Source organism: Tachypleus tridentatus, chromosome 1, assembly GCF_004210375.1.
Source record: "Tachypleus tridentatus isolate NWPU-2018 chromosome 1, ASM421037v1, whole genome shotgun sequence".
Taxonomy (NCBI): Eukaryota; Metazoa; Arthropoda; class Merostomata; order Xiphosura; family Limulidae; genus Tachypleus; species Tachypleus tridentatus.
In genome coordinates this window covers 4,218,584-4,241,011 of record NC_134825.1, presented here as the reverse complement: position 1 = coordinate 4,241,011, position 22,428 = coordinate 4,218,584, and the positions used below count along the sequence as shown (strand labels likewise).

At 34.4% G+C, this 22,428-nt stretch overlaps 6 non-coding genes across 6 annotated transcripts; all 6 read left to right on the top strand.

Moving 5' to 3' along the window:
* The first annotated feature begins 201 nt into the window (after positions 1 to 201).
* On the top strand, positions 202 to 283 carry TRNAS-GCU (transfer RNA serine (anticodon GCU)). The gene has a single exon. It is a non-coding gene; the product is annotated as a tRNA-Ser (tRNA).
* A 3,745-nt stretch (positions 284 to 4,028) lies between these two features.
* On the top strand, positions 4,029 to 4,110 carry TRNAS-GCU (transfer RNA serine (anticodon GCU)). The gene has a single exon. It is a non-coding gene; the product is annotated as a tRNA-Ser (tRNA).
* A 3,742-nt stretch (positions 4,111 to 7,852) lies between these two features.
* TRNAS-GCU (transfer RNA serine (anticodon GCU)) lies at positions 7,853 to 7,934 on the top strand. Its single transcript has one exon. It is a non-coding gene; the product is annotated as a tRNA-Ser (tRNA).
* A 3,740-nt stretch (positions 7,935 to 11,674) lies between these two features.
* Positions 11,675 to 11,756, top strand: TRNAS-GCU (transfer RNA serine (anticodon GCU)). Its single transcript has one exon. It is a non-coding gene; the product is annotated as a tRNA-Ser (tRNA).
* A 3,741-nt stretch (positions 11,757 to 15,497) lies between these two features.
* Positions 15,498 to 15,579, top strand: TRNAS-GCU (transfer RNA serine (anticodon GCU)). Its single transcript has one exon. It is a non-coding gene; the product is annotated as a tRNA-Ser (tRNA).
* Positions 15,580 to 19,319: 3,740 nt separating this feature from the next.
* TRNAS-GCU (transfer RNA serine (anticodon GCU)) lies at positions 19,320 to 19,401 on the top strand. Its single transcript has one exon. It is a non-coding gene; the product is annotated as a tRNA-Ser (tRNA).
* The last annotated feature ends 3,027 nt before the right edge of the window (positions 19,402 to 22,428 follow it).

The following is a 22,428-nucleotide window of genomic DNA, read 5'->3' as shown; positions in this document are numbered from 1 at the left end:
TCCTCTGTGAAAAAGTATGAGAACATGAGCTTCGTTTGCTGCACGTAGTGCAGGATGAATAGAAACTTTGTTTGTTATTATTCACTTATTTATTATCTCTTTCACAAATACAATAACATCACATTTTAAGAAAGTGTAAAATACTTGACATGAGAAGGAAGGTGAATAATAAGTAACCGTTATTAAAAATCGATGAAGGCGGACGAGGTGGCCGAGAGGTTAAGGCGATGGACTGCTAATCCATTGGGCAATGCCCGCGTGGGTTCGAATCCCATCCTCGTCGGACGTGGGGAGATAATTTTATAGAAAAAGTAGGTGATAAACGAAAAGGGGAGTTCTTTGACCATTTACTGTTAATTTCCAAACAGAAATACACGTTAAACAAGATGCAACGAAAAAGTGCCAAAGAGAATAACACTGTCAAATTCAACATTACGTTTTTGACCATTTTTCTTCGGTTGTGTTATTACTCAAATACCAAAATATGTCTTGTTATCGTGTTGTTTTAATAACGATTAACGTACAATTGAGTTACACATATTTCTGTATTAGTTGGTCCTTTGGTTTGAAACGATATCTTTAGTTCACTACTAAAACGTGTAGGAATGTGGCGGATATACAAAACTTGCAACACAAACTCTTATACACATTAAAGAACCAAATATCAAATCATCAAACGGATTTGAGATACACCAGAAGGTGTTAAAGACACACGAACCAAACAACAAGTCAGAAAGCCAATGGAAAACATCAAGCGAGCGTATACTAAAAATTCACGAAAAAACATTTCTCAGTCTCACTTTGATAAGAGCTTCTAGCGATGAAGCTCACTAAAGTCATAACTGCACCAAATAGAGGAATTACATGATAATGCTACGGTAAAAAAGTTTGTGAAATTATTTATCAACCACTGGTAGTTAACAAATCACAACGAAAATTCATCATCCACTGACTTTTCACTCTTTTCATCCCATGCATAGCACACGTGCACACTTCAAATTTGCACACACGCCATGAGCGAAGAATATGTACTCAAACACGCTGCTATTCACACGTAACGTAAAATTACGACGCACACCCACAATAATGTTATACATATAGTGTATGAAAACAAATGATTGAAGGACGCATAAATCTTTGGAAGACAGCTCAAGACAATGAGAACAAAATATGTAAAGAAATTGAAAGTGTAGGACTGAGTGCATCAGAAATTGAGGAATCAAAGTGGGAAAAGGCATTTTGTAATAAATCTTCCTATGTACAACCTCACACGTGAATACGTCCAATAGCCGCTCTGTGCCTCCTTCGCATTTCTGAGTTCATGATGTTACACAATTTATGGGCACGTACAAAAGTGTTTCTATGATATTTCTAATTTTGAAAGGACAGTAACTAATCAACGATGTTTATACACTGAAAACACTTTGGGTGTTTTCACCGCATTTTGATTCACATACAAAGCTAACGTACGAAAACCTGTTGCCTTTTCACGCCATTACAGTAGAAGTGACCAGAAGTTACGACTCTTCACGAATGTCTCGTTCTTCAAGCGTCGTATAAATATACCGTATAGTACATGTACTGCTTCTAAAATTTCGAATTCAAGGAGTCTCTAATCATTATATGACAAGAAAAGAACGTTTAATAAGTTTAATTCATCTGACTTAATGTTTTCACAACTGGAGAAATAAACGAAAATAGGCAAAGACACGATGTTGGACACGTTCCACCGTTAGGTTGTACAAAGAAACTTTAATTACACCATGATTATTCCTTCCTTTTAAAAACACTTTTTTATGTAACCATTCGTACACTTTCATATCTTTCTAAACATCTTTTCCACTTTTGATGAATGTAACTGAATCTATGCGTAAATTCAAGCCGAACAATGATATTAAAAGGTATTCACAAAATCTAATAAATTATACAATTTTGCAATATTCATTCGAACAGAAAGTCCAGTGCTGTAAGTAAAATGAAACTCAGATATGTATTACGGCCAAATCAATCTTCTGCACGCGCAGTTTGTTGGTAACACGAGACAAAGATAAGCTTTATTTCACTTCTCTTTTTTGAACGTACGTTAAAACAATCTGTCACACATTTCCTGTGAATGTACGATGCCCGAGTGTTTGAGAACGCAATAAATCTCCAGTCAACTGATTTATGGCATCTCCATATTTTTAGAGTTTCTTGCGCTTTCTTTCTGTATGAAAGAAAAGAACTGAAACTGTGTTTGACAGAGAAACATATTTAACCTTTACATATTTTAAATTCCTTTTCAAATTAACCACACTTTTACTTTCTCTTTTAATCAATGAAAGAGCTTCACTTTGTGTTAATATTAGTCTCAGGTGCAAAGTTGTATTAGGAAAACGAACAAATTTGAAGATAATGTTTGAAAAAGGCTTACTCAAATATTAATGTGAACTATCGGACTTACGTTTTCACTACAACTCGACGTAGGAGTAAGCGCGAACATTTTAAGTTATTCCCCATTCTGACATAAGGACAGCTGATTTTTTAAGTAACAAAACTATTAAGAGAAAAGACTTGCCGTTTCATCAGTATTGGTTAGTCTAAGCAAACAACACTTGAAGTTTCTAGCTGAAGTTTCTAAAACAATCGTAAGAGTGGACGGTTTTTCTTTGCAAACTTTTCAAGAGATATTTAATAAATTTCATGAAAATATCCTAATTGAAGAGCGTTTAAATTCTCGTCATATCAACTCAAGCTACTGGCATAAATAACGATTCTTGATGTCGGAGTGATGACAAGAAAAATATAAATTTCGTGACGGTATTAGAAAGCAAGTAGTAAGCACTGTATGAGAAAGAAATATCTACCATCATACATTTTAAAGAATCTTGTTAGTATTGTAAAGTCAGGTGTGTTCGGTATAATATCGTTGCGAATTTAAAGCTAACGTGTGTTGCTAGCGAGTATCACTCTCTTATTTTTTATTGTAATTTGTTGGTGATACCTGACAAAAAAAAGTCGAGATATATAATCGAAAACACCTTATGTGTGAAATAAGTACCGATCAAGAAACACCCAAAAGCGATTTAATGTTGGACGTACAGTTATGAACTCAAAATGTCGGCAAAACTGTAACCAACATTTAAATCACTGATAAGAAAATTTCGTCACATATTTAGTCCTTTGGTAGAGAGTCCGCGTGTTTGGTGTTTACAAACGGAGCCTGATAAATGTATTTCCGTATTTTGCTGTTGTTAACTAATATCTATTTTGTTTGAAAGATACTCTATTAAATAATATTATTTCAGGTTCAACATATGTGTGTAGTTGGTCACTGTTATATTACAAATTGTTGACTGTCATAGGAAAGTGTAAATAGAAATATGATTATGTGATAATTACTTAAAAACAGTGAGGCCTTATGAACGAATTAAATTTATCTCGATTTCTATTTGGACAATGAGTAAACCCGTTGGATTCAGCTGATTCTAAATCGTCATTTGTAAACGCGTTTCTCTCTAAATGTATTTAAAGCGTTAAAAGGAGAGGCTTTAGCTCTCTCACTGCTCCTAAGAGGAAGTGATTTGCTGTGGTGAAACGTCTACGACATCAGTATTGGAAGACACGTAACGAGTTATGTTTGTTAGTGAGTTTTTCTCTACAAATCGAGAATGTTTCCCTTTCTTAATGCACTTTAATTATAGAACGATCTGGAATTCTCAACGACGAGGTACACGAAATGAAATGAATATTGAATAGAAGCTTTAATGCGTAAGGGTAGTAACAAACTCGTAATGTTTTTAATAAAAGTCTCCGAGCAAAACGTTCCTTGTGATTATTTGAAAATATCCTCTGTGAAAAAGTATGAGAACATGAGCTTCGTTTGCTGCACGTAGTGCAGGATGAATAGAAACTTTGTTTGTTATTATTCACTTACTTATTATCTCTTTCACAAATACAATAACATCACATTTTAAGAAAGTGTAAAATACTTGACATGAGAAGGAAGGTGAATAATAAGTAACCGTTATTAAAAATCGATGAAGGCGGACGAGGTGGCCGAGAGGTTAAGGCGATGGACTGCTAATCCATTGGGCAATGCCCGCGTGGGTTCGAATCCCATCCTCGTCGGACGTGGGGAGATAATTTTATAGAAAAAGTAGGTGATAAACGAAAAGGGGAGTTCTTTGACCATTTACTGTTAATTTCCAAACAGAAATACACGTTAAACAAGATGCAACGAAAAAAGTGCCAAAGAGAATAACACTGTCAAATTCAACATTACGTTTTTGACCATTTTTCTTCGGTTGTGTTATTACTCAAATACCAAAATATGTCTTGTTATCGTGTTGTTTTAATAACGATTAACGTACAATTGAGTTACACATATTTCTGTATTAGTTGGTCCTTTGGTTTGAAACGATATCTTTAGTTCACTACTAAAACGTGTAGGAATGGGGCGGATATACAAAACTTGCAACACAAACTCTTATACACATTAAAGAACCAAATATCAAATCATCAAACGGATTTGAGATACACCAGAAGGTGTTAAAGACACACGAACCAAACAACAAGTCAGAAAGCCAATGGAAAACATCAAGCGAGCGTATACTAAAATTCACGAAAAACATTTCTCAGTCTCACTTTGATAAGAGCTTCTAGCGATGAAGCTCACTAAAGTCATAACTGCACCAAATAGAGGAATTACATGATAATGCTACGGTAAAAAAGTTTGTGAAATTATTTATCAACCACTGGTAGTTAACAAATCACAACGAAAATTCATCATCCACTGACTTTTCACTCTTTTCATCCCATGCATAGCACACGTGCACACTTCAAATTTGCACACACGCCATGAGCGAAGAATATGTACTCAAACACGCTGCTATTCACACGTAACGTAAAATTACGACGCACACCCACAATAATGTTATACATATAGTGTATGAAAACAAATGATTGAAGGACGCATAAATCTTTGGAAGACAGCTCAAGACAATGAGAACAAAATATGTAAAGAAATTGAAAGTGTAGGACTGAGTGCATCAGAAATTGAGGAATCAAAGTGGGAAAAGGCATTTTGTAATAAATCTTCCTATGTACAACCTCACACGTGAATACGTCCAATAGCCGCTCTGTGCCTCCTTCGCATTTCTGAGTTCATGATGTTACACAATTTATGGGCACGTACAAAAGTGTTTCTATGATATTTCTAATTTTGAAAGGACAGTAACTAATCAACGATGTTTATACACTGAAAACACTTTGGGTGTTTTCACCGCATTTTGATTCACATACAAAGCTAACGTACGAAAACCTGTTGCCTTTTCACGCCATTACAGTAGAAGTGACCAGAAGTTACGACTCTTCACGAATGTCTCGTTCTTCAAGCGTCGTATAAATATACCGTATAGTACATGTACTGCTTCTAAAATTTCGAATTCAAGGAGTCTCTAATCATTATATGACAAGAAAAGAACGTTTAATAAGTTTAATTCATCTGACTTAATGTTTTCACAACTGGAGAAATAAACGAAAATAGGCAAAGACACGATGTTGGACACGTTCCACCGTTAGGTTGTACAAAGAAACTTTAATTACACCATGATTATTCCTTCCTTTTAAAACACTTTTTTATGTAACCATTCGTACACTTTCATATCTTTCTAAACATCTTTTCCACTTTTGATGAATGTAACTGAATCTATGCGTAAATTCAAGCCGAACAATGATATTAAAAGGTATTCACAAAATCTAATAAATTATACAATTTTGCAATATTCATTCGAACAGAAAGTCCAGTGCTGTAAGTAAAATGAAACTCAGATATGTATTACGGCCAAATCAATCTTCTGCACGCGCAGTTTGTTGGTAACACGAGACAAAGATAAGCTTTATTTCACTTCTCTTTTTGAACGTACGTTAAAACAATCTGTCACACATTTCCTGTGAATGTACGATGCCCGAGTGTTTGAGAACGCAATAAATCTCCAGTCAACTGATTTATGGCATCTCCATATTTTTAGAGTTTCTTGCGCTTTCTTTCTGTATGAAAGAAAAGAACTGAAACTGTGTTTGACAGAGAAACATATTTAACCTTTACATATTTTAAATTCCTTTTCAAATTAACCACACTTTTACTTTCTCTTTTAATCAATGAAAGAGCTTCACTTTGTGTTAATATTAGTCTCAGGTGCAAAGTTGTATTAGGAAAACGAACAAATTTGAAGATAATGTTTGAAAAAGGCTTACTCAAATATTAATGTGAACTATCGGACTTACGTTTTCACTACAACTCGACGTAGGAGTAAGCGCGAACATTTTAAGTTATTCCCCATTCTGACATAAGGACAGCTGATTTTTAAGTAACAAAACTATTAAGAGAAAAGACTTGCCGTTTCATCAGTATTGGTTAGTCTAAGCAAACAACACTTGAAGTTTCTAGCTGAAGTTTCTAAAACAATCGTAAGAGTGGACGGTTTTCTTTGCAAACTTTTCAAGAGATATTTAATAAATTTCATGAAAATATCCTAATTGAAGAGCGTTTAAATTCTCGTCATATCAACTCAAGCTACTGGCATAAATAACGATTCTTGATGTCGGAGTGATGACAAGAAAAATATAAATTTCGTGACGGTATTAGAAAGCAAGTAGTAAGCACTGTATGAGAAAGAAATATCTACCATCATACATTTTAAAGAATCTTGTTAGTATTGTAAAGTCAGGTGTGTTCGGTATAATATCGTTGCGAATTTAAAGCTAACGTGTGTTGCTAGCGAGTATCACTCTCTTATTTTTTTTATTGTAATTTGTTGGTGATACCTGACAAAAAAAAGTCGAGATATATAATCGAAAACACCTTATGTGTGAAATAAGTACCGATCAAGAAACACCCAAAAGCGATTTAATGTTGGACGTACAGTTATGAACTCAAAATGTCGGCAAAACTGTAACCAACATTTAAATCACTGATAAGAAAATTTCGTCACATATTTAGTCCTTTGGTAGAGAGTCCGCGTGTTTGGTGTTTACAAACGGAGCCTGATAAATGTATTTCCGTATTTTGCTGTTGTTAACTAATATCTATTTTGTTTGAAAGATACTCTATTAAATAATATTATTTCAGGTTCAACATATGTGTGTAGTTGGTCACTGTTATATTACAAATTGTTGACTGTCATAGGAAAGTGTAAATAGAAATATGATTATGTGATAATTACTTAAAAACAGTGAGGCCTTATGAACGAATTAAATTTATCTCGATTTCTATTTGGACAATGAGTAAACCCGTTGGATTCAGCTGATTCTAAATCGTCATTTGTAAACGCGTTTCTCTCTAAATGTATTTAAAGCGTTAAAAGGAGAGGCTTTAGCTCTCTCACTGCTCCTAAGAGGAAGTGATTTGCTGTGGTGAAACGTCTACGACATCAGTATTGGAAGACACGTAACGAGTTATGTTTGTTAGTGAGTTTTTCTCTACAAATCGAGAATGTTTCCCTTTCTTAATGCACTTTAATTATAGAACGATCTGGAATTCTCAACGACGAGGTACACGAAATGAAATGAATATTGAATAGAAGCTTTAATGCGTAAGGGTAGTAACAAACTCGTAATGTTTTTAATAAAAGTCTCCGAGTAAAACGTTCCTTGTGATTATTTGAAAATATCCTCTGTGAAAAAGTATGAGAACATGAGCTTCGTTTGCTGCACGTAGTGCAGGATGAATAGAAACTTTGTTTGTTATTATTCACTTACTTATTATCTCTTTCACAAATACAATAACATCACATTTTAAGAAAGTGTAAAATACTTGACATGAGAAGGAAGGTGAATAATAAGTAACCGTTATTAAAAATCGATGAAGGCGGACGAGGTGGCCGAGAGGTTAAGGCGATGGACTGCTAATCCATTGGGCAATGCCCGCGTGGGTTCGAATCCCATCCTCGTCGGACGTGGGGAGATAATTTTATAGAAAAGTAGGTGATAAACGAAAAGGGGAGTTCTTTGACCATTTACTGTTAATTTCCAAACAGAAATACACGTTAAACAAGATGCAACGAAAAAGTGCCAAAGAGAATAACACTGTCAAATTCAACATTACGTTTTTGACCATTTTTCTTCGGTTGTGTTATTACTCAAATACCAAAATATGTCTTGTTATCGTGTTGTTTTAATAACGATTAACGTACAATTGAGTTACACATATTTCTGTATTAGTTGGTCCTTTGGTTTGAAACGATATCTTTAGTTCACTACTAAAACGTGTAGGAATGGGGCGGATATACAAAACTTGCAACACAAACTCTTATACACATTAAAGAACCAAATATCAAATCATCAAACGGATTTGAGATACACCAGAAGGTGTTAAAGACACACGAACCAAACAACAAGTCAGAAAGCCAATGGAAAACATCAAGCGAGCGTATACTAAAATTCACGAAAAACATTTCTCAGTCTCACTTTGATAAGAGCTTCTAGCGATGAAGCTCACTAAAGTCATAACTGCACCAAATAGAGGAATTACATGATAATGCTACGGTAAAAAAGTTTGTGAAATTATTTATCAACCACTGGTAGTTAACAAATCACAACGAAAAATTCATCATCCACTGACTTTTCACTCTTTTCATCCCATGCATAGCACACGTGCACACTTCAAATTTGCACACACGCCATGAGCGAAGAATATGTACTCAAACACGCTGCTATTCACACGTAACGTAAAATTACGACGCACACCCACAATAATGTTATACATATAGTGTATGAAAACAAATGATTGAAGGACGCATAAATCTTTGGAAGACAGCTCAAGACAATGAGAACAAAATATGTAAAGAAATTGAAAGTGTAGGACTGAGTGCATCAGAAATTGAGGAATCAAAGTGGGAAAAGGCATTTTGTAATAAATCTTCCTATGTACAACCTCACACGTGAATACGTCCAATAGCCGCTCTGTGCCTCCTTCGCATTTCTGAGTTCATGATGTTACACAATTTATGGGCACGTACAAAAGTGTTTCTATGATATTTCTAATTTTGAAAGGACAGTAACTAATCAACGATGTTTATACACTGAAAACACTTTGGGTGTTTTTCACCGCATTTTGATTCACATACAAAGCTAACGTACGAAAACCTGTTGCCTTTTCACGCCATTACAGTAGAAGTGACCAGAAGTTACGACTCTTCACGAATGTCTCGTTCTTCAAGCGTCGTATAAATATACCGTATAGTACATGTACTGCTTCTAAAATTTCGAATTCAAGGAGTCTCTAATCATTATATGACAAGAAAAGAACGTTTAATAAGTTTAATTCATCTGACTTAATGTTTTCACAACTGGAGAAATAAACGAAAATAGGCAAAGACACGATGTTGGACACGTTCCACCGTTAGGTTGTACAAAGAAACTTTAATTACACCATGATTATTCCTTCCTTTTAAAAACACTTTTTTATGTAACCATTCGTACACTTTCATATCTTTCTAAACATCTTTTCCACTTTTGATGAATGTAACTGAATCTATGCGTAAATTCAAGCCGAACAATGATATTAAAAGGTATTCACAAAATCTAATAAATTATACAATTTTGCAATATTCATTCGAACAGAAAGTCCAGTGCTGTAAGTAAAATGAAACTCAGATATGTATTACGGCCAAATCAATCTTCTGCACGCGCAGTTTGTTGGTAACACGAGTCAAAGATAAGCTTTATTTCACTTCTCTTTTTGAACGTACGTTAAAACAATCTGTCACACATTTCCTGTGAATGTACGATGCCCGAGTGTTTGAGAACGCAATAAATCTCCAGTCAACTGATTTATGGCATCTCCATATTTTTAGAGTTTCTTGCGCTTTCTTTCTGTATGAAAGAAAAGAACTGAAACTGTGTTTGACAGAGAAACATATTTAACCTTTACATATTTTAAATTCCTTTTCAAATTAACCACACTTTTACTTTCTCTTTTAATCAATGAAAGAGCTTCACTTTGTGTTAATATTAGTCTCAGGTGCAAAGTTGTATTAGGAAAACGAACAAATTTGAAGATAATGTTTGAAAAAGGCTTACTCAAATATTAATGTGAACTATCGGACTTACGTTTTCACTACAACTCGACGTAGGAGTAAGCGCGAACATTTTAAGTTATTCCCCATTCTGACATAAGGACAGCTGATTTTTAAGTAACAAAACTATTAAGAGAAAAGACTTGCCGTTTCATCAGTATTGGTTAGTCTAAGCAAACAACACTTGAAGTTTCTAGCTGAAGTTTCTAAAACAATCGTAAGAGTGGACGGTTTTCTTTGCAAACTTTTCAAGAGATATTTAATAAATTTCATGAAAATATCCTAATTGAAGAGCGTTTAAATTCTCGTCATATCAACTCAAGCTACTGGCATAAATAACGATTCTTGATGTCGGAGTGATGACAAGAAAAATATAAATTTCGTGACGGTATTAGAAAGCAAGTAGTAAGCACTGTATGAGAAAGAAATATCTACCATCATACATTTTAAAGAATCTTGTTAGTATTGTAAAGTCAGGTGTGTTCGGTATAATATCGTTGCGAATTTAAAGCTAACGTGTGTTGCTAGCGAGTATCACTCTCTTATTTTTTATTGTAATTTGTTGGTGATACCTGACAAAAAAAAGTCGAGATATATAATCGAAAACACCTTATGTGTGAAATAAGTACCGATCAAGAAACACCCAAAAGCGATTTAATGTTGGACGTACAGTTATGAACTCAAAATGTCGGCAAAACTGTAACCAACATTTAAATCACTGATAAGAAAATTTCGTCACATATTTAGTCCTTTGGTAGAGAGTCCGCGTGTTTGGTGTTTACAAACGGAGCCTGATAAATGTATTTCCGTATTTTGCTGTTGTTAACTAATATCTATTTTGTTTGAAAGATACTCTATTAAATAATATTATTTCAGGTTCAACATATGTGTGTAGTTGGTCACTGTTATATTACAAATTGTTGACTGTCATAGGAAAGTGTAAATAGAAATATGATTATGTGATAATTACTTAAAAACAGTGAGGCCTTATGAACGAATTAAATTTATCTCGATTTCTATTTGGACAATGAGTAAACCCGTTGGATTCAGCTGATTCTAAATCGTCATTTGTAAACGCGTTTCTCTCTAAATGTATTTAAAGCGTTAAAAGGAGAGGCTTTAGCTCTCTCACTGCTCCTAAGAGGAAGTGATTTGCTGTGGTGAAACGTCTACGACATCAGTATTGGAAGACACGTAACGAGTTATGTTTGTTAGTGAGTTTTTCTCTACAAATCGAGAATGTTTCCCTTTCTTAATGCACTTTAATTATAGAACGATCTGGAATTCTCAACGACGAGGTACACGAAATGAAATGAATATTGAATAGAAGCTTTAATGCGTAAGGGTAGTAACAAACTCGTAATGTTTTTAATAAAGTCTCCGAGTAAAACGTTCCTTGCGATTATTTGAAAATATCCTCTGTGAAAAAGTATGAGAACATGAGCTTCGTTTGCTGCACGTAGTGCAGGATGAATAGAAACTTTGTTTGTTATTATTCACTTACTTATTATCTCTTTCACAAATACAATAACATCACATTTTAAGAAAGTGTAAAATACTTGACATGAGAAGGAAGGTGAATAATAAGTAACCGTTATTAAAAATCGATGAAGGCGGACGAGGTGGCCGAGAGGTTAAGGCGATGGACTGCTAATCCATTGGGCAATGCCCGCGTGGGTTCGAATCCCATCCTCGTCGGACGTGGGGAGATAATTTTATAGAAAAGTAGGTGATAAACGAAAAGGGGAGTTCTTTGACCATTTACTGTTAATTTCCAAACAGAAATACACGTTAAACAAGATGCAACGAAAAAGTGCCAAAGAGAATAACACTGTCAAATTCAACATTACGTTTTTGACCATTTTTCTTCGGTTGTGTTATTACTCAAATACCAAAATATGTCTTGTTATCGTGTTGTTTTAATAACGATTAACGTACAATTGAGTTACACATATTTCTGTATTAGTTGGTCCTTTGGTTTGAAACGATATCTTTAGTTCACTACTAAAACGTGTAGGAATGGGGCGGATATACAAAACTTGCAACACAAACTCTTATACACATTAAAGAACCAAATATCAAATCATCAAACGGATTTGAGATACACCAGAAGGTGTTAAAGACACACGAACCAAACAACAAGTCAGAAAGCCAATGGAAAACATCAAGCGAGCGTATACTAAAATTCACGAAAAACATTTCTCAGTCTCACTTTGATAAGAGCTTCTAGCGATGAAGCTCACTAAAGTCATAACTGCACCAAATAGAGGAATTACATGATAATGCTACGGTAAAAAAGTTTGTGAAATTATTTATCAACCACTGGTAGTTAACAAATCACAACGAAAAATTCATCATCCACTGACTTTTCACTCTTTTCATCCCATGCATAGCACACGTGCACACTTCAAATTTGCACACACGCCATGAGCGAAGAATATGTACTCAAACACGCTGCTATTCACACGTAACGTAAAATTACGACGCACACCCACAATAATGTTATACATATAGTGTATGAAAACAAATGATTGAAGGACGCATAAATCTTTGGAAGACAGCTCAAGACAATGAGAACAAAATATGTAAAGAAATTGAAAGTGTAGGACTGAGTGCATCAGAAATTGAGGAATCAAAGTGGGAAAAGGCATTTTGTAATAAATCTTCCTATGTACAACCTCACACGTGAATACGTCCAATAGCCGCTCTGTGCCTCCTTCGCATTTCTGAGTTCATGATGTTACACAATTTATGGGCACGTACAAAAGTGTTTCTATGATATTTCTAATTTTGAAAGGACAGTAACTAATCAACGATGTTTATACACTGAAAACACTTTGGGTGTTTTTCACCGCATTTTGATTCACATACAAAGCTAACGTACGAAAACCTGTTGCCTTTTCACGCCATTACAGTAGAAGTGACCAGAAGTTACGACTCTTCACGAATGTCTCGTTCTTCAAGCGTCGTATAAATATACCGTATAGTACATGTACTGCTTCTAAAATTTCGAATTCAAGGAGTCTCTAATCATTATATGACAAGAAAAGAACGTTTAATAAGTTTAATTCATCTGACTTAATGTTTTCACAACTGGAGAAATAAACGAAAATAGGCAAAGACACGATGTTGGACACGTTCCACCGTTAGGTTGTACAAAGAAACTTTAATTACACCATGATTATTCCTTCCTTTTAAAAACACTTTTTTATGTAACCATTCGTACACTTTCATATCTTTCTAAACATTTTTTCCACTTTTGATGATTGTAACTGAATCTATGCGTAAATTCAAGCCGAACAATGATATTAAAAGGTATTCACAAAATCTAATAAATTATACAATTTTGCAATATTCATTCGAACAGAAAGTCCAGTGCTGTAAGTAAAATGAAACTCTGATATGTATTACGGCCAAATCAATCTTCTGCACGCGCAGTTTGTTGGTAACACGAGTCAAAGATAAGCTTTATTTCACTTCTCTTTTTGAACGTACGTTAAAACAATCTGTCACACACTTCCTGTGAATGTACGATGCCCGAGTGTTTGAGAACGCAATAAATCTCCAGTCAACTGATTTATGGCATCTCCATATTTTTAGAGTTTCTTGCGCTTTCTTTCTGTATGAAAGAAAAGAACTGAAACTGTGTTTGACAGAGAAACATATTTAACCTTTACATATTTTAAATTCCTTTTCAAATTAACCACACTTTTACTTTCTCTTTTAATCAATGAAAGAGCTTCACTTTGTGTTAATATTAGTCTCAGGTGCAAAGTTGTATTAGGAAAACGAACAAATTTGAAGATAATGTTTGAAAAAGGCTTACTCAAATATTAATGTGAACTATCGGACTTACGTTTTCACTACAACTCGACGTAGGAGTAAGCGCGAACATTTTAAATTATTCCCCATTCTGACATAAGGACAGCTGATTTTTTAAGTAACAAAACTATTAAGAGAAAAGACTTGCCGTTTCATCAGTATTGGTTAGTCTAAGCAAACAACACTTGAAGTTTCTAGCTGAAGTTTCTAAAACAATCGTAAGAGTGGACGGTTTTCTTTGCAAACTTTTCAAGAGATATTTAATAAATTTCATGAAAATATCCTAATTGAAGAGCGTTTAAATTCTCGTCATATCAACTCAAGCTACTGGCATAAATAACGATTCTTGATGTCGGAGTGATGACAAGAAAAATATAAATTTCGTGACGGTATTAGAAAGCAAGTAGTAAGCACTGTATGAGAAAGAAATATCTACCATCATACATTTTAAAGAATCTTGTTAGTATTGTAAAGTCAGGTGTGTTCGGTATAATATCGTTGCGAATTTAAAGCTAACGTGTGTTGCTAGCGAGTATCACTCTCTTATTTTTTATTGTAATTTGTTGGTGATACCTGACAAAAAAAAGTCGAGATATATAATCGAAAACACCTTATGTGTGAAATAAGTACCGATCAAGAAACACCCAAAAGCGATTTAATGTTGGACGTACAGTTATGAACTCAAAATGTCGGCAAAACTGTAACCAACATTTAAATCACTGATAAGAAAATTTCGTCACATATTTAGTCCTTTGGTAGAGAGTCCGCGTGTTTGGTGTTTACAAACGGAGCCTGATAAATGTATTTCCGTATTTTGCTGTTGTTAACTAATATCTATTTTGTTTGAAAGATACTCTATTAAATAATATTATTTCAGGTTCAACATATGTGTGTAGTTGGTCACTGTTATATTACAAATTGTTGACTGTCATAGGAAAGTGTAAATAGAAATATGATTATGTGATAATTACTTAAAAACAGTGAGGCCTTATGAACGAATTAAATTTATCTCGATTTCTATTTGGACAATGAGTAAACCCGTTGGATTCAGCTGATTCTAAATCGTCATTTGTAAACGCGTTTCTCTCTAAATGTATTTAAAGCGTTAAAAGGAGAGGCTTTAGCTCTCTCACTGCTCCTAAGAGGAAGTGATTTGCTGTGGTGAAACGTCTACGACATCAGTATTGGAAGACACGTAACGAGTTATGTTTGTTAGTGAGTTTTTCTCTACAAATCGAGAATGTTTCCCTTTCTTAATGCACTTTAATTATAGAACGATCTGGAATTCTCAACGACGAGGTACACGAAATGAAATGAATATTGAATAGAAGCTTTAATGCGTAAGGGTAGTAACAAACTCGTAATGTTTTTAATAAAAGTCTCCGAGTAAAACGTTCCTTGCGATTATTTGAAAATATCCTCTGTGAAAAGTATGAGAACATGAGCTTCGTTTGCTGCACGTAGTGCAGGATGAATAGAAACTTTGTTTGTTATTATTCACTTACTTATTATCTCTTTCACAAATACAATAACATCACATTTTAAGAAAGTGTAAAATACTTGACATGAGAAGGAAGGTGAATAATAAGTAACCGTTATTAAAAATCGATGAAGGCGGACGAGGTGGCCGAGAGGTTAAGGCGATGGACTGCTAATCCATTGGGCAATGCCCGCGTGGGTTCGAATCCCATCCTCGTCGGACGTGGGGAGATAATTTTATAGAAAAAGTAGGTGATAAACGAAAAGGGGAGTTCTTTGACCATTTACTGTTAATTTCCAAACAGAAATACACGTTAAACAAGATGCAACGAAAAAGTGCCAAAGAGAATAACACTGTCAAATTCAACATTACGTTTTGACCATTTTTCTTCGGTTGTGTTATTACTCAAATACCAAAATATGTCTTGTTATCGTGTTGTTTTAATAACGATTAACGTACAATTGAGTTACACATATTTCTGTATTAGTTGGTCCTTTGGTTTGAAACGATATCTTTAGTTCACTACTAAAACGTGTAGGAATGGGGCGGATATACAAAACTTGCAACACAAACTCTTATACACATTAAAGAACCAAATATCAAATCATCAAACGGATTTGAGATACACCAGAAGGTGTTAAAGACACACGAACCAAACAACAAGTCAGAAAGCCAATGGAAAACATCAAGCGAGCGTATACTAAAATTCACGAAAAACATTTCTCAGTCTCACTTTGATAAGAGCTTCTAGCGATGAAGCTCACTAAAGTCATAACTGCACCAAATAGAGGAATTACATGATAATGCTACGGTAAAAAAGTTTGTGAAATTATTTATCAACCACTGGTAGTTAACAAATCACAACGAAAAATTCATCATCCACTGACTTTTCACTCTTTTCATCCCATGCATAGCACACGTGCACACTTCAAATTTGCACACACGCCATGAGCGAAGAATATGTACTCAAACACGCTGCTATTCACACGTAACGTAAAATTACGACGCACACCCACAATAATGTTATACATATAGTGTATGAAAACAAATGATTGAAGGACGCATAAATCTTTGGAAGACAGCTCAAGACAATGAGAACAAAATATGTAAAGAAATTGAAAGTGTAGGACTGAGTGCATCAGAAATTGAGGAATCAAAGTGGGAAAAGGCATTTTGTAATAAATCTTCCTATGTACAACCTCACACGTGAATACGTCCAATAGCCGCTCTGTGCCTCCTTCGCATTTCTGAGTTCATGATGTTACACAATTTATGGGCACGTACAAAAGTGTTTCTATGATATTTCTAATTTTGAAAGGACAGTAACTAATCAACGATGTTTATACACTGAAAACACTTTGGGTGTTTTTCACCGCATTTTGATTCACATACAAAGCTAACGTACGAAAACCTGTTGCCTTTTCACGCCATTACAGTAGAAGTGACCAGAAGTTACGACTCTTCACGAATGTCTCGTTCTTCAAGCGTCGTATAAATATACCGTATAGTACATGTACTGCTTCTAAAATTTCGAATTCAAGGAGTCTCTAATCATTATATGACAAGAAAAGAACGTTTAATAAGTTTAATTCATCTGACTTAATGTTTTCACAACTGGAGAAATAAACGAAAATAGGCAAAGACACGATGTTGGACACGTTCCACCGTTAGGTTGTACAAAGAAACTTTAATTACACCATGATTATTCCTTCCTTTTAAAAACACTTTTTTATGTAACCATTCGTACACTTTCATATCTTTCTAAACATCTTTTCCACTTTTGATGAATGTAACTGACTCTATGCGTAAATTCAAGCCGAACAATGATATTAAAAGGTATTCACAAAATCTAATAAATTATACAATTTTGCAATATTCATTCGAACAGAAAGTCCAGTGCTGTAAGTAAAATGAAACTCAGATATGTATTACGGCCAAATCAATCTTCTGCACGCGCAGTTTGTTGGTAACACGAGACAAAGATAAGCTTTATTTCACTTCTCTTTTTTGAACGTACGTTAAAACAATCTGTCACACATTTCCTGTGAATGTACGATGCCCGAGTGTTTGAGAACGCAATAAATCTCCAGTCAACTGATTTATGGCATCTCCATATTTTTTAGAGTTTCTTGCGCTTTCTTTCTGTATGAAAGAAAAGAACTGAAACTGTGTTTGACAGAGAAACATATTTAACCTTTACATATTTTAAATTCCTTTTCAAATTAACCACACTTTTACTTTCTCTTTTAATCAATGAAAGAGCTTCACTTTGTGTTAATATTAGTCTCAGGTGCAAAGTTGTATTAGGAAAACGAACAAATTTGAAGATAATGTTTGAAAAAGGCTTACTCAAATATTAATGTGAACTATCGGACTTACGTTTTCACTACAACTCGACGTAGGAGTAAGCGCGAACATTTTAAGTTATTCCCCATTCTGACATAAGGACAGCTGATTTTTAAGTAACAAAACTATTAAGAGAAAAGACTTGCCGTTTCATCAGTATTGGTTAGTCTAAGCAAACAACACTTGAAGTTTCTAGCTGAAGTTTCTAAAACAATCGTAAGAGTGGACGGTTTTCTTTGCAAACTTTTCAAGAGATATTTAATAAATTTCATGAAAATATCCTAATTGAAGAGCGTTTAAATTCTCGTCATATCAACTCAAGCTACTGGCATAAATAACGATTCTTGATGTCGGAGTGATGACAAGAAAAATATAAATTTCGTGACGGTATTAGAAAGCAAGTAGTAAGCACTGTATGAGAAAGAAATATCTACCATCATACATTTTAAAGAATCTTGTTAGTATTGTAAAGTCAGGTGTGTTCGGTATAATATCGTTGCGAATTTAAAGCTAACGTGTGTTGCTAGCGAGTATCACTCTCTTATTTTTTATTGTAATTTGTTGGTGATACCTGACAAAAAAAAGTCGAGATATATAATCGAAAACACCTTATGTGTGAAATAAGTACCGATCAAGAAACACCCAAAAGCGATTTAATGTTGGACGTACAGTTATGAACTCAAAATGTCGGCAAAACTGTAACCAACATTTAAATCACTGATAAGAAAATTTCGTCACATATTTAGTCCTTTGGTAGAGAGTCCGCGTGTTTGGTGTTTACAAACGGAGCCTGATAAATGTATTTCCGTATTTTGCTGTTGTTAACTAATATCTATTTTGTTTGAAAGATACTCTATTAAATAATATTATTTCAGGTTCAACATATGTGTGTAGTTGGTCACTGTTATATTACAAATTGTTGACTGTCATAGGAAAGTGTAAATAGAAATATGATTATGTGATAATTACTTAAAAACAGTGAGGCCTTATGAACGAATTAAATTTATCTCGATTTCTATTTGGACAATGAGTAAACCCGTTGGATTCAGCTGATTCTAAATCGTCATTTGTAAACGCGTTTCTCTCTAAATGTATTTAAAGCGTTAAAAGGAGAGGCTTTAGCTCTCTCACTGCTCCTAAGAGGAAGTGATTTGCTGTGGTGAAACGTCTACGACATCAGTATTGGAAGACACGTAACGAGTTATGTTTGTTAGTGAGTTTTTCTACAAATCGAGAATGTTTCCCTTTCTTAATGCACTTTAATTATAGAACGATCTGGAATTCTCAACGACGAGGTACACGAAATGAAATGAATATTGAATAGAAGCTTTAATGCGTAAGGGTAGTAACAAACTCGTAATGTTTTTAATAAAAGTCTCCGAGTAAAACGTTCCTTGCGATTATTTGAAAATATCCTCTGTGAAAAGTATGAGAACATGAGCTTCGTTTGCTGCACGTAGTGCAGGATGAATAGAAACTTTGTTTGTTATTATTCACTTACTTATTATCTCTTTCACAAATACAATAACATCACATTTTAAGAAAGTGTAAAATACTTGACATGAGAAGGAAGGTGAATAATAAGTAACCGTTATTAAAAATCGATGAAGGCGGACGAGGTGGCCGAGAGGTTAAGGCGATGGACTGCTAATCCATTGGGCAATGCCCGCGTGGGTTCGAATCCCATCCTCGTCGGACGTGGGGAGATAATTTTATAGAAAAAGTAGGTGATAAACGAAAAGGGGAGTTCTTTGACCATTTACTGTTAATTTCCAAACAGAAATACACGTTAAACAAGATGCAACGAAAAAGTGCCAAAGAGAATAACACTGTCAAATTCAACATTACGTTTTGACCATTTTTCTTCGGTTGTGTTATTACTCAAATACCAAAATATGTCTTGTTATCGTGTTGTTTTAATAACGATTAACGTACAATTGAGTTACACATATTTCTGTATTAGTTGGTCCTTTGGTTTGAAACGATATCTTTAGTTCACTACTAAAACGTGTAGGAATGGGGCGGATATACAAAACTTGCAACACAAACTCTTATACACATTAAAGAACCAAATATCAAATCATCAAACGGATTTGAGATACACCAGAAGGTGTTAAAGACACACGAACCAAACAACAAGTCAGAAAGCCAATGGAAAACATCAAGCGAGCGTATACTAAAATTCACGAAAAACATTTCTCAGTCTCACTTTGATAAGAGCTTCTAGCGATGAAGCTCACTAAAGTCATAACTGCACCAAATAGAGGAATTACATGATAATGCTACGGTAAAAAAGTTTGTGAAATTATTTATCAACCACTGGTAGTTAACAAATCACAACGAAAAATTCATCATCCACTGACTTTTCACTCTTTTCATCCCATGCATAGCACACGTGCACACTTCAAATTTGCACACACGCCATGAGCGAAGAATATGTACTCAAACACGCTGCTATTCACACGTAACGTAAAATTACGACGCACACCCACAATAATGTTATACATATAGTGTATGAAAACAAATGATTGAAGGACGCATAAATCTTTGGAAGACAGCTCAAGACAATGAGAACAAAATATGTAAAGAAATTGAAAGTGTAGGACTGAGTGCATCAGAAATTGAGGAATCAAAGTGGGAAAAGGCATTTTGTAATAAATCTTCCTATGTACAACCTCACACGTGAATACGTCCAATAGCCGCTCTGTGCCTCCTTCGCATTTCTGAGTTCATGATGTTACACAATTTATGGGCACGTACAAAAGTGTTTCTATGATATTTCTAATTTTGAAAGGACAGTAACTAATCAACGATGTTTATACACTGAAAACACTTTGGGTGTTTTTCACCGCATTTTGATTCACATACAAAGCTAACGTACGAAAACCTGTTGCCTTTTCACGCCATTACAGTAGAAGTGACCAGAAGTTACGACTCTTCACGAATGTCTCGTTCTTCAAGCGTCGTATAAATATACCGTATAGTACATGTACTGCTTCTAAAATTTCGAATTCAAGGAGTCTCTAATCATTATATGACAAGAAAAGAACGTTTAATAAGTTTAATTCATCTGACTTAATGTTTTCACAACTGGAGAAATAAACGAAAATAGGCAAAGACACGATGTTGGACACGTTCCACCGTTAGGTTGTACAAAGAAACTTTAATTACACCATGATTATTCCTTCCTTTTAAAACACTTTTTTATGTAACCATTCGTACACTTTCATATCTTTCTAAACATCTTTTCCACTTTTGATGAATGTAACTGAATCTATGCGTAAATTCAAGCCGAACAATGATATTAAAAGGTATTCACAAAATCTAATAAATTATACAATTTTGCAATATTCATTCGAACAGAAAGTCCAGTGCTGTAAGTAAAATGAAACTCAGATATGTATTACGGCCAAATCAATCTTCTGCACGCGCAGTTTGTTGGTAACACGAGTCAAAGATAAGCTTTATTTCACTTCTCTTTTTGAACGTACGTTAAAACAATCTGTCACACACTTCCTGTGAATGTACGATGCCCGAGTGTTTGAGAACGCAATAAATCTCCAGTCAACTGATTTATGGCATCTCCATATTTTTAGAGTTTCTTGCGCTTTCTTTCTGTATGAAAGAAAAGAACTGAAACTGTGTTTGACAGAGAAACATATTTAACCTTTACATATTTTAAATTCCTTTTCAAATTAACCACACTTTTACTTTCTCTTTTAATCAATGAAAGAGCTTCACTTTGTGTTAATATTAGTCTCAGGTGCAAAGTTGTATTAGGAAAACGAACAAATTTGAAGATAATGTTTGAAAAGGCTTACTCAAATATTAATGTGAACTATCGGACTTACGTTTTCACTACAACTCGACGTAGGAGTAAGCGCGAACATTTTAAGTTATTCCCCATTCTGACATAAGGACAGCTGATTTTTAAGTAACAAAACTATTAAGAGAAAAGACTTGCCGTTTCATCAGTATTGGTTAGTCTAAGCAAACAACACTTGAAGTTTCTAGCTGAAGTTTCTAAAACAATCGTAAGAGTGGACGGTTTTCTTTGCAAACTTTTCAAGAGATATTTAATAAATTTCATGAAAATATCCTAATTGAAGAGCGTTTAAATTCTCGTCATATCAACTCAAGCTACTGGCATAAATAACGATTCTTGATGTCGGAGTGATGACAAGAAAAATATAAATTTCGTGACGGTATTAGAAAGCAAGTAGTAAGCACTGTATGAGAAAGAAATATCTACCATCATACATTTTAAAGAATCTTGTTAGTATTGTAAAGTCAGGTGTGTTCGGTATAATATCGTTGCGAATTTAAAGCTAACGTGTGTTGCTAGCGAGTATCACTCTCTTATTTTTTATTGTAATTTGTTGGTGATACCTGACAAAAAAAAGTCGAGATATATAATCGAAAACACCTTATGTGTGAAATAAGTACCGATCAAGAAACACCCAAAAGCGATTTAATGTTGGACGTACAGTTATGAACTCAAAATGTCGGCAAAACTGTAACCAACATTTAAATCACTGATAAGAAAATTTCGTCACATATTTAGTCCTTTGGTAGAGAGTCCGCGTGTTTGGTGTTTACAAACGGAGCCTGATAAATGTATTTCCGTATTTTGCTGTTGTTAACTAATATCTATTTTGTTTGAAAGATACTCTATTAAATAATATTATTTCAGGTTCAACATATGTGTGTAGTTGGTCACTG